Source organism: Oncorhynchus tshawytscha, linkage group LG25 (assembly GCF_018296145.1).
Source record: "Oncorhynchus tshawytscha isolate Ot180627B linkage group LG25, Otsh_v2.0, whole genome shotgun sequence".
NCBI lineage: Eukaryota > Metazoa > Chordata > Actinopteri > Salmoniformes > Salmonidae > Oncorhynchus > Oncorhynchus tshawytscha.
The window spans coordinates 37,749,025-37,766,844 of NC_056453.1; positions in this window are offsets into that span (position 1 = coordinate 37,749,025).

The window sequence follows — 17,820 nt, forward strand, 5'->3', positions numbered from 1 at the left end:
ATGTTTATTGTTTCTGTTTCAAGTAGCCCTATGTTGGGAGGAGAGTCAGAGAGTGTGTGTGTGTGTTAGTGCAGTTTTACTTATTGATAATGTTTTGCCAAAGCAGCACTGACACAAACATGGTTTATTCCCAGGGTTTCATAAATACGGTTTCTATCATCATATCATTCTGCATTACAACATACTAGTGTACCAGGCGTTGGTGCTACAGCACACATCCATCCAAAGGTACTATGTACTAGTAGTACCATAGTTGTTATGGCTGTGTCCCTCATTCCCTCCCTCCCTGCCTCCCTCCCTCCCCTCGTAGCATTTAAAGGCGTTGGTCCATGAACCAAAATGTCACTGGTTCGAAACCCAGAGCCAGCAAGCTGGAAAAATCTGCCATTCTGCCCTTGAGCAAGGCAGTTAACCCTCAACAAACAACTGCTCCCTGGGCACCGATGACGTGGATTAAGGCAGCCCCCCTACACCTCTCTGATTACAAGCCGAAGACACATTTTGTTTGAATGCATTCAGTGTTGTGCAACTGGCTAGGTATCCCCCATCCAGTTCTCTCCTCTAACCCCTCTTGACCACTCGTCATCTCCCTCTTTAGCAGATGCTTTCATGCACAGCAGATATGCCTCAGAGGGCATGGTATTAGCGCTCTCTCTCTCTCTCTCTCTCTCTCTCTCTCTGTCTCTCTCTCTCTCTCTCTCTCTCTCTCTCTCTCTCTCTCTCTCTCTCTCTCTCTCTCTCTCTCTCTCTCTCTCTCTCTCTCTCTCTCTCTCTCTGCATGCTGGGAGTGATTGGTGCATGCTGGGAATTGTTTGAGTGAAGGAGTGCGTGTGTTGTGGAGAGTTAGATATTCACAACTTTCTTTCGGTTTGCTATTTCTTGGTGGCATTTTTTTTGTTGATGCATGATTAACGTTATTATTTTTGTTGTGGTAGAATTAAGTATTTTGTTTTCGTATCGAAATTACCCTGATTTTGGCGGGGATGTCAGCCCGAATGGGGATGCCGTCCCTGTCACTTCGGCATGGCTTTAGGTGTGTTACTGAAGCTGCTGTCACAGTGGAGGAGTTTCTGGTCGCCGTAGGAGAGAAGGTAGGCTATGAGAATATTGCGTATGCATCCCGGATGAATAAAGCTGTGGTGGTATTTCTTAAAGAAGAGTGTCTAGTTGATCGGATGGTTGAGCATGGTGTACTTTTTAAAGGAATGTTTATTCAAGTTACGCCGCTTTTTTCTCCGTCAACAAGGGTAACGATTTCAAATCGAAAAGTGAGCAATTTTCATTTGGAAGAGTCAGCTTTTTAAACCAACATGGCTCAGTTTAAATTGTTTTTACATTATAGTAAAACAAAATCTCATTTGATATGCTTTTTGACATAAAATTACTACAATTCACCGTTTATTCCTAATGAGCTATTGGAGCGCGAGTTATTGCGCTTTGGGAAGTTCGCCAGTTCAATTAAGGTTGTCCCGTTGGGTTGCAAACACCCGGCGTTGAAACAGGTAATGTCATTTCGGCGACAGGTGTTTATGTTTTTGGACTCACCGGATCAGACTTTAGAGTTATCGTTTAAAATCAAGTATGACAATAGATTGTATATGGCTTATGCTAGTACGGGTAGTCAACGGTGTTTTGAGTGTGGGGATGTTGGTCATAAGCGACATGCTTGCCCGAAAAGGGAGAAGGCAGAGGGAGGGGCACAGGTGGTCATCGTAACGCCTGGGCCCACTGATGTAGGGAGAGGTGAGCTGACAGCGGTAGAGCAGCCACAAGCACCTGTTGCTGAGGAACAAGTTAACCGTGTTGAGGGCACGGGGTTGCAACTTGTATTAGAAGGAAATGTTATGCTACAGAAAAGTATTGTTGTAGAAGGTAAGGATGTATCTGAAGAGCCAGTTCCTCAGACTGGTGAGCAGGTGCCCAGTATGAGTGCTGGGGTAAAGGAGGGGGTTCATGTGGAGCTAGGCTCCCAGGGAGTGGAGGAGATGCCCACTACGAGTGCTGGGGTTCATGTAGAGCTAGGCTCCCAGGTAGTGGAGGAGTTGCCCACTACGAGTAATGAGGTACAGGAGGGTTTGCATGTGGAGCTAGGCTCCCAGGTAGTGGAGGAGATGCCCACTACGAGTAATGAGGTACAGGAGGGTTTTCATGTGGAGCTAAGCTCCCAGGTAGTGGAGGAGATGCCCACTACGAGTGCTGGGGTTCATGTGGAGCTAGGCTCTCAGTTAGTGGAGAAGATGCCCACTATGAGTAGTGATGTTCAGGTGGGGCTAGTCTCCCAGATAGTGGAGGAGATGCCTGGTACGAGTGATGAGGTGCAAGTGGAGAGTGTTGAAAGGGATGTGGTAGAGGTTGTCTGTGTTCTCAGCTGAAGAGAAGGATATGGATATCTCTTTGGATATGACAGCTGCTGGTGCGGACTCAGTTTATGATCTAGAGGAGGTAAATGAGTTTCTGGATCAGACTTTTGGGAAATCTGTCAAATTGGCAGATTATTTTGATGTTGATAAGTTTGTGAGGTCAGCTGTGATGTTACAGAAGACGGTGGGGTTAGACCAGCTGAGTGAGAAGAAGCGGTTTCGCTTGAGGAAATTTATTACTGCTGTTGCAGCAGCAAAAGGTGGTGGGAAACGTGTTCAGGTTAAAGAGAAGAAAAAAAAATAATGATGATGATCATGCTTCATAGGGTGTCTTTTTTCTCATTGGTTTCTCTGTGGTTTCTTCTGCTTTTCTTTTCTCTTTTCTACATGGAGGTACTAAGGGTAGGTTCTCTCAATATGAATGGGGAAGGGACAGGAATAAGAGGGCTTGGGTATTAGAAGTAATAAAACAGAAAAGGCTTAATGTAGTTTTCCTACAGGAGACACATAGCGATGAGGAAAATGAGGTTGACTGGGGTATGTGGTGGGAGGGGCAGCATGTACTCAGTCATGGTACTAATTTCAGTGCTGGGGTGGCAATATTGTTTTCCTCAGGCTTAGGGGTGACTGTGGTATCTACAACAGAGATTGTGAAGGGTCGGGTTTTATTGGTCAAGGTGGATGTTATGTTTTTTTAAAGTTTTTTTTTTTTAATGTTTATGCTCCTAATGAGGGTACAGAGCGTATTGCTGTATTTGATCAACTAAAGGAAATGTTAAGACAGTGTGACCAAGAGGGTGTATGGTTTTAGGGGTGACTGGAACTGTACAGTGGATTTTACTGTTGATCGCACCGCTGAAGAACCTCACCTGCGGTCAGCCACTTGCCTGTCTGGCCTATTAACTGAGTTTGAGCTTTCTGATGTGTGGAGAGTAAGGAATGCCAAAGTTAGGCAGTACACATGGCTAAAAATTAATGAAGGTCGTGTCAGTGCAGCACGGTTAGACAGGTTGTATGTATCTGAGCAATACTGTAGTAGGGTTGGAAAGTGTGCCATTACTCCTGTGGGTTTCTCTGATCATCATATGGTTACTGTTGATATTCACTTGTCCTGTCCACGAAGGTCATCACCTTACTGGTATTTTAATGTTAAATTGTTACATGATGTCATGTTTTGTGACAGGTTTTTGTTGTTTTGGGAAAAATGGAGGGGTATAAAAGGGAATTTTGAGTCCTTGAGACAATGGTGGGGGTTGGGAAGGCCCAAATACAAGTTTTTTGTCAACAGTATACTGCTCTGTCTCAAACTGAATTTAAAGAGACTATCAAGGCCCTTGAACAGGACATCAAATCTATTGAATTGAAGCTGCTCACTCAGAATGACCCTGGACTAGTCATGAACTTACAGGACAAGAGACATGAACTGAGGTCGTTTCTGCATGAAAGAGTGAAGGGTGCCTTGATTAGGTCTCGTTTCGCTTCCCTCAAGGATATGGATGCTCCTAGTGCTTTTTTTTAACCTAGGAAAGTCGACATTTCAACGTAAACAGATGGTCTGCCTTCGTCTCCCTGATGGGAAGGTGACCACGAATGATATTGAAATGCGTCAACATGCCGTGGATTTCTACTCGTCCCTTTATAAGGCGGAGGATTGTGACTCTATGTGTACTGAACAGTTGTTACATGGTCTTCCTAAATTGGGACCTGAGCAGAGAGTCGCATTGGACGCTGACATTACACTGCAGGAGCTGTCCACAGCAGTTATGCAGCTCTCAACAGGCCGAGCCCCTGGCATCGATGGTTTACCATCTGAGTTTTATAAGCACTTTTGGGGGTCTATTGGGGAGGACTTTTATGAAGTGATGTGTGAATCTTTTCATGAGGGTTCTCTTCCTGTATCCTGTCAACGTGCAGTGCTTTCACTGTTGCCAAAAAAGGGGGATTTGGCTCTCATAAAAAATTGGAGACCTGTTGCTTTGCTGTGCAGAATATAAAATTGTTTCTAAATGTCTCTCAAACAGGTTGAAAGAGTATCTGGGGTTGTTGATCCACAAGGACCAGTCCTACTGTGTACCTGATCGCTCTATTGTTGACAACTTGTTTCTGATAAGAGATGTTTTAGACATTTGTAAACTGTCTGATGTAAATGTGGGTTTACTTTCGTTGGATCAGGAGAAGGCTTTTGATCGTGTGGACCACCAGTACTTGTTTAAAATAATGAAAGCCTTTGGGTTTGGGGATGTTTTTCTGTCTTGGGTGAATTTACTGTATGCTGGAGCCTCGTGTATGGTGAAGGTGGGTGGTGGTTTAAGTTGCCCCATCCCTGTCGAAAGGGGCATCAGGCAGGGATGCCCAATTTCAGGGCAGTTATATAGTCTGGCGATTGAACCAATGCTTTGTTTTTTAAGAGCGAAGCTTACTGGTTTCTTTGTGCCAGGTGTAACGAAGGGTCCCACGATAGCACTGTCTGCGTATGCAGATGACGTGATAGTTTTTATTACAGGGGTGAGGATGTTAAGGTTCTCTCAAACGCTTTAAAGGTGTATGAGGGGGCCTCCTCAGCTAAAGTCAATTGGGGAAAGAGTGAAGCGCTGTGGGCAGGTCAGCTTCAGATGGGGTCTACTCCACGGTTACCAGGGGGGCTTCAGTGGGGCAGAGATGGAATGAAGACTTTGGGGGTTTTTCTAGGCTCCGATGTCTTTCAAAAAAAGAACTGGGAGGGTGTAGTGGAGAAAGTGTGTGCCAGACTGTCAAGGTGGAAATGGGTGTTGCCCCAGCTGTCTTATAGGGGACGGGTCCTGGTAGCTAATAATCTTGCTGCTTCTACCCTGTGGCACAGACTAATGATTTTACAGCCACCAAAGGGTCTGATACAAGAGCTTCAGAGGACCCTTGTCAATTTCTTCTGGTCTGGGCAACACTGGATTAAAGCTGCAGCCCTGTACCTGCCACTGCACGAGGGTGGGCAAGGCCTGGTGGACATTTCCTCTAGGATCACGGCTTTCAGGCTCCAAGCAGCCCAGAGATTGTTGTACAGAGACTGTTCTAGCTGGGTCGAAACAGCCTACATATTGATGAGGAGAGCGGGCTGTTTGGGCTTCGACAAGCATCTTTTCCTCTTAAAGCTGGAGGGGGTGATTTGACTGGCCTGACTCCATTTTATGAGTCTGTTATGCAGGCTTGGAGAGTCTTTGTCAAGTCCCGTAAGGCCTGCACGCCACCAGGGATGTGGCTTTTTGAAGAGCCTCTTTTTCACAACACTGCCATCCAGTCCCGTGTTCTGGGTTCAGCTAGCCTACGTTCATGCCTGTTAGGCGTGGGGTGTACCAAGCTGGGTCATCTGATGCAGAGCAGGAGCAGATTGGAGGAGCTGGGAGAAAGAGCGGGGATCCGATCATCTCGTCTACTGAGGAAGGTCGTCGATGAGGTCTGCGATTCCTTGCCAGTGCTTCATCTGCAGTATGTGACTGACACTTCCAATTCTGATCGGTGGAAGGAGGGTCTGGATTATGTGTTCCCTGCACTGATTGTTAGTGCTGCGATGGGGGCATTTGAAGAGGACGTGGGGACGCTGCTTTCCTTCGATACCCCAGAGCTGGGGGAGTTCAAGGAGGTGGGAAAGAAGGCCATGTACAGAATATGTGTAAAGGTGTCCCATGCCTCTTCCCTGGAAGGGGTAAAATCGACGAGGTGGGCGGATGTGCTTGGTCCAGGTGCCTCTCCAAAAGGCTGTTGGCGATCATTATATAAACTGCCTATTGATAAGAGGACAGCTGACCTCCAATGGAGGATAATACATGGAGCTATAGCCACCAATATGCATCTGGTACACCTGGATCCTACTGTTGGGGAGGGGTGTCCATTCTGTGCTGGGTCTGAATCTCTGGCACATCTGTTTTTATTGTGTCCCAGGTTGGTTGGGATGATTGAACTGATCACTGATTGGTTCTCAACGTTGGGAGAAGTTTTCTCTTCCCAACTGTATATATTTGGGCCAAAGTACAGGTTCAGTCAAAAGGGTGTAGTTGTGTTGCTTAATTTTGTGTTAGGGGCAGCAAAATTAGCGATATGGAAGACCCGAAAGAACAGCATTCGGGGACAGGGGTCTGTGGATGTGGTGGGAATGCTGGAGGGAATGTTGGCAGCGAGACTAAGGATTGAGTTTGCCTATTACAAACTTGTCAACAATATCGATCTGTTTTTGAGTATATGGGGTATACAGAGGCTGTTGTGTGTAGTTACTGTGGAGGAGGAATTGGAGTTGTGTTTTTAATTGATGTGTAACTGTGGTTTTGTATGAGTATTTATTGTGTGGTGGGCCCCCAGACCCAATAAAGAGTATTTAAAACTCAAAACTCTCTCTCTCTCTCGGAGTGCATGATTGTGAGAGCGAATGGAATTTCTTTTCACTCTATTGGGTTTTGGTATGTATATATATATATATATATATATTGATTAGTTTAGTTGTTTTAAGGGTATATTGTTTAACTATCACTAAGCACGTATAGGTGTGGTGGGATCTTTGAGGTTGGTTTTTCGTGAGGGCACAACCAGCGGGTGGTGCTGGTTGCAATGGCCACTCGCGGGAGTGTAGAGTTTGAAAAACTTAGTCGGCGGCATGGAGTAAAGATTCCTGCTGCGGCCGGGTGTTCAGTGGAAGAATGTAGCTTGGCTGTGGGTGCTATCATTGGGTATGATAGCATCAAATCAGCCTCAAGGATGAATAGCGCTGTAGTGATATTCTTAGATTCAATTGAAAAGGTGAATAAGATAGTTGAGAGGGGTGTTGTGTTGCGGGAGACACAGACGCCGGTATTTCCGCTTATGAATCCGGCGAAGAAAGTTATACTTTCTAACGTGCCACCATTTGTTAGAGATGAAGTGTTGGAGCGAGAGTTATCTCGCCATGGTCAAATCGTATCTACAATAAAGAAGGTTCTTTTTGGATGCAAATCTCCGTTGTTGAAACATGTCGTGTCTCATAGGAGACAAGTGCATATGATTTTAAAAAAGGACGGAGATGAACTGAATTTAGCGTTCAGTTTTAAGATTGATGGATTTGATTATGTCTTCTATGCATCTACTGAATCAATTAAATGCTTTGGCTGTGGAAGAGAGGGGCATTTGGTGCGTAGTTGTCCCGAGAATGAGCGCGCTGAGCCTGGTAGTAGCTCTAGTGCTGGTGAAACTAACGCACCACCGCGAAGGGATGAACATGCTAAGGGTGAGAGAGAAGGTGGGCAGATGTGGTTGGAAAAGTAGGAGAGGAAGGCATTGTGGATACGGGGGCAATTGTGGTAGATCAGAACAAAGAGGGAGGGGAAACAGTAGGTGAGATTGCGACTGCCGTCGCTGAGGTGGTGCTGGAAAATGAAATTGGAGGTCAAGAGGAGATTGAAAAAATGGAAAAGGAAGCGGATGTTTTCAAAATACCAAGGAGTAAAAGGAAGAATTTAAGGGGTGGTGAAGGGTCTAATTCTAAGAGAAAGGTAGAGATTGATAAATCAGTTGAAGATGAACAAGTTGTAGAGATGGTGGAGTTTTCTTCTGGGGAGGATAGAGTGAGTCATCTGACGCGTCACAACAATATAGTGAGATAAATGGGGTGGAAGGGAGGTATGGGATCGAGAAGATACGTCATTTTCTGAAGTTGACAAAAGGGAAGAAATATATGCAGGATTACAATGTAACTGATTTTTTCCCTGAACGTGAATTGTTTATTGAATCAGCAAAGTTTCTGATGTCAAAAATTACAGGGGGAAGTTTGAAAAGCCCTGAAATTGCTAGACTCAAGAAAGTGGTCACGAGAGTGATAAGTGATGTAAATTCTAAAGAAAATGAGAGTTCAGTTGCAGTTTTAACTCTGTAAAGAGATGTGGTGGCTGTATCTTCCTCTGTATTTTTTTTTCATCCATGAGCAGTTTTAAGATTTCTTCTTTAAACGTAAATGGGGCAAGAGATGTTAAAAAAAGAGCCATGGTGTATGAGTTAATTAGGGGAAAGGGAAGTGACATACATTTTCTACAAGAAACGCATAGTAATTTGGAAAATGAAGTTATGTGGCAACAGGAGTGGGGGGGACAGTGGTGTGTAGTCATAAAAACTCAAAAAGTGGGGGTGTGGTTATCTTGTTCTCAAAAGGGTTTTTGTCTTTGTCATATGAGGTTGAAGAGGTAGTTGAGGGGAGGTTATTAAAAGTTAGAGCAAGGTATGAAAACATCACTATGTGTCTGATAAATGTATATGCCCCAGTGGTGACAGTTGAGAGGGTATGTTTTTTAGAGACATTATCAAATACCATTGAGAAATGTAACAAAGAAGATTATTTATTTATTGCTGGGGATTTTAACTGCACAGTTAGCGATTTAGATAGAAATCACCAAGAACCTCATATAGCCTCAAGGACCTTTTTAAAACGCCTCATTGTAACACATGAACTGTGTGATATTTGGCGGAGTCAACATGGAGGAACAAGGCAGTACACCTGGGCGCATGTGAGAGAGAACATCATCTCTATGGCCAGGTTAGATAGGTTTTATGTTTTTGAGCATCAATCTCAGGTCTGTAAATCAAGTGTGATAACCCCAGTGGGATTTTCTGATCATTGTTTAATAACAGAGGTGGTGTTCATAAACGATGTAAAACCCAAAAGCGCATACTGGCATTTTAATATAACTTTATTGTGTGATGCTCACTTCAGGAACTGTTTCAGTTTTTTCTGGGAGAGGTGGAGGTCTCAAAAGGCCAGTTTTGTATCCCTACAACAGTGGTGGGATATAGGGAAAATCCAGATTCAACAATTTTGTAATCAATACACGAGGAATGTCACCAAGGATATCACCAGATCAATGAAAGCCCTAGAGTTTGAAATAGTGGAACTCATGACGTTGGTTGAGACCACAGGAGATCGAGGCCATACTCAGGCCCTCAAGAGGAGAAAAGCTGCATTGGCAGACCTGCTGGGTATCAGAGCACAGGGGGCATTGGTGAGAAGTAAGTTTCAGGGAATATCTGGGAGAGGATTGGTTAGAAGTAGTTAATGATAGTTTAACCGGAAGGTTACTACCAATAAGCTGCAGAAGGGCTGTCCTCACCCTACTGCCCAAAAAGGGTGACCCGACGGAGGTGAAGAACTGGAGGCCGGTGGCTTTATTGTGCACTGATTATAAGATATTGTCAAAGGCTTTGTCCAACAGGCTGAGGGAGGTGATGGGGCAAATCATACATACGGATCAGTCCTACTGTGTTCCTAGCAGGCAGATAGGGGATAACATTTCTCTGATTCGTGATTTTTTGGACGTCTCTAGGGCTATTGGGTTGGATGCTGGTCTAATTTCAATTGATCAGGAAAAGGCATTTGACCGAGTTGAACATCAATATTTATGGCACACGTTTGAGGCGTTTGGGTTCAGCTCTGGTTTTATTGCCATGATAAAGGTGATTTATGGTGACATTGAAAGTGTATTGAAAGTTAACGGTGGTTTGAGTGCTCCTTTTAAAGTGTGTAGAGGTATTAGGCAGGGATGTTCTTTGTCAGGAATGTTATATGCCATTGCTATAGAGCCACTACTAAATAGCATTAGAAGTCGCATTGCAGGGGTGTACTTTTCAGAGGATATTCCTCCTATTCGTCTCTCAGCCTATGCTGATGATGTAGTTGTGTTGTGGAGGTGGATAGCTTGAGTCTAATGGTTGATCGTTTTAGGGGAATATCCTCTGCAAAGGTAAATTGGGAAAAGAGTTGTGCTTTACAGATTGGAGAATGGTCTGGAGGGATCATGGCTTTGCCAGGGGGGCTAGAATGGTGTAAGGGAGGTTTTAAGTATCTTGGAGTGTACCTAGGAGATGAGGGGACTATGGAAAAAAATTGGAGTGGGGTGGTTGAAATGGTGGAAGGGAGGATGAGGAGATGGCGTTGGTTACTATCTCGTATGTCATATAGGGGGCGCACTATTATAGTTAACAATGTGATTGCCTCTGCACTGTGGCATCGGTTGTCAGTTTTAGAACCACCATCTGGCCTTCTGGCTAAGATACAGGCAATTATTGTGGATTTCTTTTGGGATAAATATCACTGGGTTCCACAAAGTGTTTTGTATTTGTCAAAAGAGGAGGGGGGACAAGGTCTTGTACATCTTGCTAGTAGTGCTGCTGCTTTCCTGTTTCAGTTTATTCAAAGGTTGCTTTATGGACCGGAAAATGTGGTGTGGAGAGGGGTGGCAGGTCTTGTATTACAGTGGGTTGGAGGATTAGGTTTAAAGAAGGCTTTATTTCTGGTTGATAGTAGCCAGATTTCTAGGGAGGGAGTACCTCCGTTTTACAGAGGCCTTCTCAGAGTTTGGAGCATAATGAAGGTGTCCAGACGAACTTCAGCGGAGTCAGTGCATTGGCTGTTGGAGGAACCTCTGGTGTATGGGGCAAGACTGGATTGTACAACTGCAGCTGTTCCACATTTCTCCAAGATTCTGGTGAAGGGGGAAATCATCACCTTAAAACAGTTAATGGCCATGGCTGGGCCCGCCTTAATGGATGGAAGACGGGTGGCAGAACAATTGGGGATGAGGTCGGAAAGGATTGTCGGACAAATGCTGGGGAGCTGCAGGAAGGCTCTGTCAGCGGAAGAATGGGGTATGCTTAGTAACCACAAGAAGAAGGTACAAGATGAAGACGTCTCATTTCCAAGACTAGGGATTATACCAAATATCCCAGAGTCAGAAAGAAAGGCGTTATTGCTGGATTTGAGAGGTTTGGAGGAGGTGGGTTTGGATGAGGTGAATGGGAAGGACTTGTATAGGGGGTGTGTCAAGGTGTTGAATAAAGATAAATTGAAAAATAGAAAAGACACTCCATGGAGGGTAAAATTGGGCATTGATGACAAGGTAAAGCCAGCATGGAGAGCACTGTACAAGCCACCGTTACAAAAGGGTACTGGTGATATGCAATGGAGGGTTTTACATGGCATCATTGCAGTTAATGCTTTTGTATCTGTTATTAACTCAGATGTTAGAGATGGATGTCCTTTTTGTAATATAAGAGAAACCATTTTTCACTGTTTTATGGAGTGTGAGAGGATAAAATCTTTGTTTAAAGCTGTAGGGGAGTTTTTCAATAACACTGTTTTTATTTTGGGGTTTCAATATAGTAAACAACAGAAAAGAAAATGTCAAATGTTAAATTTTATTTTGGGACAAGCTTAGATGTCAATTTTTCTGAGTAGGAAACATAAGATAGAAACGGGATATGGGCAGGATGTAAGATGTGTTTTTAAAGGATTAGTGAAAGCAAGAATAAAAGTAGATTTTGAGTTCTTTTCAGCTGTAAAAGATGTCCTATTATTTGAGGAGAAGTGGGCCTACGAAGGAGCGCTTTGTTTTGTAGAGGAGGGGAAATTAATTTTTGCTGATGAAATAAGTAGAATGTATATGTTATGTATTTATTTTTGTTTAGGAATTACATTTGTTGTTTCATTTCTGAAAAGGCAGTGTGTCATTATTTATGTTAACACTTGAGTAAAAAATAAAGGTTTTATAAAAACTCACTCTCTCTCTCTCTCTCTCTCTCTCTCTCTCTCTCTCTCTCTCTCTCTCCACCTCCATGTTTACAGGTGAGTATTTAGTAAGTGCAGCACTCCCAGGCATGACAGCAGGTAGCCTAGAGACCACTGGAGGCTTGAACTCTCTTTGCCTCTATCCCAAATGGAAGCCTATTTCCTACATGCCCTACGGGCCCTGGTCTAAAGTAGTGCACTATCCCCTATGGGCCCTGGTCAAAAGTAGTGCACTATCCCCTATGGGCCCTGGTCTAAAGTAGTGCACTAAATAGGAAAAGGTGTTCCAGTTGGGCTTTCTCCCTGTGATCACTGGACCGTGTGATACGTAGCCTCTCATTTATTTTGTAACTCACTCAATGTTGTATCACCACTCTTTCCAACCGAAGCTAATACAGCCCGTTGCTATCTGTTTTCAACTGTTTGACTGCTAAATGTCTGTCTCTGTCTGTGTGTCTGTCTCTGTCTGTCTGTATGTTTTGTGGTTTGTGTTTATTCCATTGGGCACTGACTAGGGCTGTCTGTCTGTCTGAGTATCTCTGTGTCTGTCTGGCTGGCTGAAGATATAGAAGATTGAACATAGACAAGATAGAAGACATAGAAGATAGAAAGATAGAAGACAGAATATAGAAGAGATTGAATTTATAAAATATAGAAGTACACAAGAGATAGAAGATAGAAGTACAGAATAGATAAAAGATAGAAGACAGAAGAGACAGAAGAAATAAGATACAGGAGATATAATATAGGAGACAGAAGAGATAGAAAACAAAAGAGAGAAGAAATAAGATACATGAGATATAATATAGAAGACAGAAGAGATAGAAGACAGATGAGATAGAAGACAGAATAGATAGAAGACAGAAGAGATAGAAGACAGAAGCGACAGAAGACATACGATACAGGATATATAATATAGAAGACAGAAGACAGAATAAATAGAAGACAGAAGAGATAGAAGACAGAAGAGACAGAAGAAATCAGATACAGGAGATATAATATAAAATACAGAAGACAGAATAAATAGAAGACAGAAGAGATAGAAGATAGAAGAGATAGAAGACAGAAGAGATATATGATAGAACAGAGAATTTTGAAGATTAAAGAGATAGAAGATAGAATACAAAAGAGATACAAAATAGAAGATTCAAGAGATAGAAAATATAAGGCAGAAGAGATAGACGAGATAGAAGATAGAAGACAGAAGAGATAGAATAGAATAATGTGGATAAACAAGGGGAAAATAAAACAAAGAGGAGGGGCAAAAGGGGAGAACAGAAGGAGAAAGAACAAGTGGGGGGAGAGGTGGAAAGAAAGAACATTTTCAAAGTGGAGAGTGGAGTAAGGAGATGGACAGTGGCCTTTCAGAACAACAAAGAGAAGAGAGTGGAGTAAGGAGATGGACAGTGGCCTTTCAGAACAACAAAGAGAAGAGAGTGGAGTAAGGAGATGGACAGTGGCCTTTCAGAACAACAAAGAGAAGAGAGTGGAGTAAGGAGATGGATGTGACCTTTCAGAACAACAAAGAGAAGAGAGTGGAGTAAGGAGATGGACAGTGGCCTTTCAGAACAACAAAGAGAAGAGAGTGGAGTAAGGAGATGGATGTGACCTTTCAGAACAACAAAGAGAAGAGAGTGGAGTAAGGAGATGGACAGTGGCCTTTCAGAACAACAAAGAGAAAAGAGTGGGGTAAGGAGACAGTAGCCTTTCAGAACAACAAAGAGAAGAGAGTGGAGTAAGGAGATGGACAGTGGCCTTTCAGAACAACAAAGAGAAAAGAGTGGGGTAAGGAGACAGTAGCCTTTTAGAACAACAAAGAGAAAAGAGTGGGGTAAGGAGATGGACAGTGGCCTTTCAGAACAACAAAGAGAAAAGAGTCATAATAGCAGCGAGCCTTCCTCTAAAAGCATGAGTGTCGTTAAATCAATAATTCATTTACTTTAACGAGATAAGTAGTGGGGAAACTAATTGCACCGCCGCCCCATTTAGCTCAGCCATGCAGTTACAGCCTGCTGCCGAGCTTAATGCAAAATACCTCACTGCTATTGCACAGCAGCTGCAGGACACCAAGTGAATGGCAGGCAGTAGTAGATAGGGAAGCTGTGATGAGCATTATGACTGTCTGACGCGGATCTATCTTTCCACTGAGAATGAGAGGGAGGGAGGGAGGGACGGCGGGGGAGGGAGGGAGGGAGGGAGGGAGGGATGGCGGGGGAGGGAGGGAGGGATGGCGGGGAGGGGGAGGGAGGGAGGGAGGGATGGCGCGGGAGGGAGGGAGGGAGGGAGGGGTGGAGGGAGGGAGGGATGGATGGCGGGAGGGGCGCGAGGGAGGGAGGAAGGGATGGTGCGAGGGAGGGAGGGATGGAGGGAGGGAGGGAGGGATGGCGTGAGGGAGGGAGGGAGGGAGGGAGGGATGAGGGAGGGAGGGGGGGTGGAGGGAGGGAGGGATGGATGGCGCGAGGGAGGGAGGAAGGGATGGTGCGAGGGAGGGAGGGATGGAGGGAGGGAGGGATGGCGTGAGGGAGGGAGGGAGGGATGATGGCGCGATGGAGGGAGGATGGCGCGAGGGAGGGATGGCGGGAGGGAGGGAGGGGAGGGAGGGCGGGAGGGAGGGAGGGAGGGGAGGGAGGGAGGGAGGGAGGGGGAGGGACGGGAGGAGGGAGGGGGATGGCGGGGGAGGGGGAGGGACGGCAGGGGAGGGAGGGAGGGATGACAGAAGGAAGGGAGGGAAAGCAGGAGGGAGGGGGAGAGAAAAATAGGGACTCATGAGTATTACGACTGTCTGACACAGATCTATCATTCCACTGAGAATGAGAGGGAGGGAGGGAGGGAGGGAGGGAGGGAGGGAGGGAGGGAGGGAGGGAGGGGGAGGGAGGGAGGTGAAAGGAAAGGAAAAAGAGAAAATAGCATCATGACTATTATGCCTGTCTGACGAAGGCTTATCGTTTCTCTCTGTGGCGTCTCTGGTTCTTGTGCTTGGCAACAACAGCCTCATAACAATGTTTCCTTTATCTTAGAGCCCTCAAATTCAAATCTGGACCTTGAAGCCATGTTCCCATTGCTTTTGTAAAAATTCTTCCCCTTTTAACAGGAACTGATTTAGACCTGAGACAGCAGGTGGGTTCAATTAATTATCAGGTAGAACAGAAAACCAGCAGTACTCCAAACCTCGTAAAGTAAGATTTGAATATTACGGCCTTAGGGTATGTTAGTAATTTAGTACCTTATTAAACTCTAAAGGTTGTTTTCCATATGAGTTGCGTAGAGAATGTTAGCAACAATAGCAAATAGAAATAAACTACCTCACATTATAGAGTATCCCAATAGTTTTCTGATTTTACCTCACATTATAGAGTATCCCAATAGTTTTCTGATTTTACCTCACATTATAGAGTATCCCAATAGTTTTCTGATTTTACCTCACATTATAGAGTATCCCAATAGTTTTCTGATTTTACCTCACATTATAGAGTATCCCTGTAGTTTTCTGATTTTACCTCACATTATAGAGTATCCCTGTAGTTTTCTGATTTTACCTCACATTATAGAGTATCCCTGTAGTTTTCTGATTTTACCTCACATTATAGAGTATCCCAATAGTTTTCTGATTTTACCTCACAGTATAGAGTATCCCTGTAGTTTTCTGATTTTACCTCACATTATAGAGTATCCCTGTAGTTTTCTGATTTTACCTCACATTATAGAGTATCCCTGTAGTTTTCTGATTTTACCTCACATTATAGAGTATCCCTGTAGTTTTCTGATTTTACCTCACATTATAGAGTATCCCTATTGTTTTCTGATTGAGGAAAAGTTTCAGCCTAAAGAACCAGGTTTACATCCAACCTTTTTATGCCAGTAAAGCACATGTCAGATAAATAATACATGTCAGGCGACATGGAAACAGAAAATGTGTTGGGAAACTTTCCAAATGTAGACCAATGAAAAATACGCAGGACAAGGTTGGATCTTTTTGTGTTGTAAAATGTATTATGTACGAAAATCGGTGTAAATATTTTTATGTGAAAACATTTGATATAATAACCATCGTATCACGCAATGATGACATGTTGTGTGGTTTTCCCACTAGGACTCGTTGTGAAGATGAGCTTCACAGGGAGGTGACAGTACGAGGTGATGAGCTTCACAGGGAGGTGACAGTACGAGGTGATGAGCTTCACAGGGAGGTGAAAGTACGAGGTGATGAGCTTCACAGGGAGGTGAAAGTACGAGGTGATGAGCTTCACAGGGAGGTGACAGTACGAGGTGATGAGCTTCACAGGGAGGTGAAAGTACGAGGTGATGAGCTTCACAGGGAGGTGACAGTACGAGGTGATGAGCTTCACAGGGAGGTGACAGTACGAGGTGATGAGCTTCACAGGGAGGTGACAGTACGAGGTGATGAGCTTCACAGGGAGGTGACAGTACGAGGTGATGAGCTTCACAGGGAGGTGACAGTACGAGGTGATGAGCTTGATGCTCCTTGCCAATACATATCCAGGGTCTTCGTCTGGTGACAAGATGATCGATGCTTGGCTGCCGTTTGACAACTTAAAATATTCTAGCTATTTTGTCCATAATAAACTCATTGTGTAGGCTGTACCCGAACTGTATCTGCCAGCTGTTGGCTAGAGCGAACGTACCAAGAACAGAGTGGGCACACTCGCTTTGTAATGCCATTTTTATTGTGAGAAAACCATTGGTGGAGTTGAAACTGTGATGGAAAGCCATTTAACTTGTAGTTTTTATTTGGTATGTGGGAATTTAACCACAAAAGGTATTTTATGTGCACTACAATATCATTATCACAATATCACATTTGTGCACGACAATGTGCACTACAAAATCACAATATCACATTTTATCCCCAACAAGTCAATTTGATGGAAACATCTCTGGTGGGAAAATGCACATATTGTTTTCTTGGGGATTTCGATTTTTTCGTAGGAAAATCTGTGGCCAATTGGATGGAAACCTGGCTACAGAGCAGAACTTTGTCAGGACAAACCTCCACTGTGTGATGTCATCTCCCTGTGTGATGTCATCTCCCTGTGTGATGTTATCTCCCTGTGTGATGTCATCTCCACTGTGTGATGTTATCTCCCCTGTGTGATGTTATCTCCCCTGTGTGATGTCATCTCCCTGTGTGATGTTATCTCCCCTGTGTGATGTCATCTCCCTGTGTGATGTCATCTCCCTGTGTGATGTTATCTCCCTGTGTGATGTTGTCTCCCTGTGTGATGTTGTCTCCCTGTGTGATGTTATCTCCCTGTGTGATGTTATCTCCCTGTGTGATGTTATCTCCCTGTGTGATGTTATCTCCCTGTGTGATGTTGTCTCCCTGTGAGATGTTGTCTCCCTGTGTGATGTTGTCTCCCTGTGTGATGTTATCTCCCTGTGTGATGTTATCTCCCTGTGTGATGTTATCTCCCTGTGTGATGGTATCTCCCTGTGTGATGTCTCTCCCTGTGTGATGTCGTCCCCCTGTGTGATGCTGTCTCCCTGTGTGATGTTGTCTCCCTGTGTGATGTTATCTCCCCTGTGTGATGTTGTCTCCCTGTGTGATGTTGTCTCCTGTGTGATGTCTCTCCCTGTGTGATGTTCTCCCTGTGTGATCTCTCCACTGTGTGATGTTATCTCCCTGTGTGATGTTATCTCCCTGTGTGATGTTATCTCCCTGTGTGATGTCATCTCCCTGTGTGATGTCATCTCCTGTGTGATGTTATCTCCCTGTGTGATGTCATCTCCCTGTGTGATGTCATCTCCCTGTGTGATGTTATCTCCTGTGTGATGTTGTCTCCCTGTGTGATGTTGTCTCCCTGTGTGATGTTGTCTCCTGTGTGATGTCATCTCCTGTGTGATGTTATCTCCCTGTGTGATGTTGTCTCCCTGTGAGATGTTGTCTCCTGTGTG